The sequence below is a fragment of the Scyliorhinus torazame genome, chromosome 10 (assembly GCF_047496885.1).
Source record: "Scyliorhinus torazame isolate Kashiwa2021f chromosome 10, sScyTor2.1, whole genome shotgun sequence".
In the NCBI taxonomy this organism is placed as follows: Eukaryota; Metazoa; Chordata; class Chondrichthyes; order Carcharhiniformes; family Scyliorhinidae; genus Scyliorhinus; species Scyliorhinus torazame.
In genome coordinates, this window is record NC_092716.1 from 217,253,285 (window position 1) to 217,254,925 (window position 1,641).

Below are 1,641 nucleotides of genomic sequence, written 5' to 3' on the forward strand. Positions count from 1 at the left end.
TGCCGCGGCGCACCCTGGGTGTTGTAGTCCCGCTCCCCCCACTCCAGAAGGTTCGCCTCCCCCTACGGACTGCAGTTCCCGGCATGCCCCGTGCGCCGAGGTAGCTGTGTTTGTTGCTCGAGTGAGGCACAAGTGCGAACTTCAAATAAACCAGTGAGGGTAATGCTGGATTGCACTAACAGACAGGCAACTGCAATAACGTCTCCTCCCCAACTGAGAAGGCCCCACCAATATATTTATATTATATTTATAATTATAACTATATTTGGCACCTGCTTTGTTCTTTAACACTACCTTTGTCTTCTGTCCATGATACCTTTATCAAATCTCTCCTGAGTTCCCACCACTCCCTGAGCAATTTTGCTCCACCTGCTCCAAAACACACATCATGGCTGGGATTCTCCGCCCCGATGGACCTGCGGGATTCTCCATTACGGCAGCCGGTCAACGGGATTTCCCATTGTGGGGCAGCACCATGCCGTCGAGACCCCCCCCACCCCCTCCCCCGCATAACGGAGAATCACGCCGGCGGAGAATCCCAGCCCATATTTCTACCTCTACCTCTCTTCAGCTCTGATGTGGAGATGCTGGGGTGGGCAGTCCCCCACCATCTGGCCTGGGCTTGCAAAATCCTACCAACTGTCCTGGCTTGAGACAATTCACACCTCTTTAACCTGTGATTATCCCTCTCTCCAGTCGCACCGTCTGGACCTGTAAAGACTTAACTATTTGCAAAAACTCACATTCCATGTATCATCTTGCATCATTGGCTTTGTCTACACATGCTGTGTCTGTGTAACCTACCTCTTCACTCACCTGATGAAGGAGCTACACTCTGAAAGCTCATGATTGCAAATAAACCTGTTGAACTTTAACATAGAACATGCAGTGCAGAAGGAGGCCATTCAGCCCATCGAGTCTGCTCCGACCCACTTAAGCCCTCACTTCCACCCTATCCCCGCAACCCAATAACCCATCCTAACCTTTTTGGTCACTAAGGGCAATTTATCATGGCCAATCCACCTAACCTGCATGTCTTTGGACTGTGGGAGGAAACCGGAGCAGACACGGGAGAACGTGCAGACTCCACACAGACAGTGACCCAGTGGGGATTCGAACCTGGGACCCTGGTGCTGTGAAGCCACAGTGCTATCCACTTGTGCTACCGTGCTGCCCAACCTGGTGTTGTACACGTCTCACTCTCTTCAGCTAGCACGATCTCCAAATGTTAACTCTGTTTCTCTGTCCACAGATGCTGGCAAGACCAGCTGAGTCTTTCCAGTATTTTTGTTTTTATTTCAGATTTCCATTATTGCTGTATATTGTTTTAATTTTAGTAGTTAATTATAGAATGCAATTAAATGCAATACACTGCCCATTTAAATCACAATTTCATTAACAATGTCGACGGATGGCAGCACGGTGGTGCAGTGGGTAAGCCCTGCAGCCTCACGGCGCCAAGGTCCGAGGTTCGATCCCGGCTCTGGGTCACTGTCCGTGTGGAGTTTGCACATTCTCCCCGTGTTTGTGTGGGTTTCGTGCCCACAAGCCAAAGATGTGCAGGGTAGGTGGATTGGTCACGATAAATTGCCCCTTGAGTGGAAAAAATTAATTGGGGACACTAAATTTTTTTATTTTTTT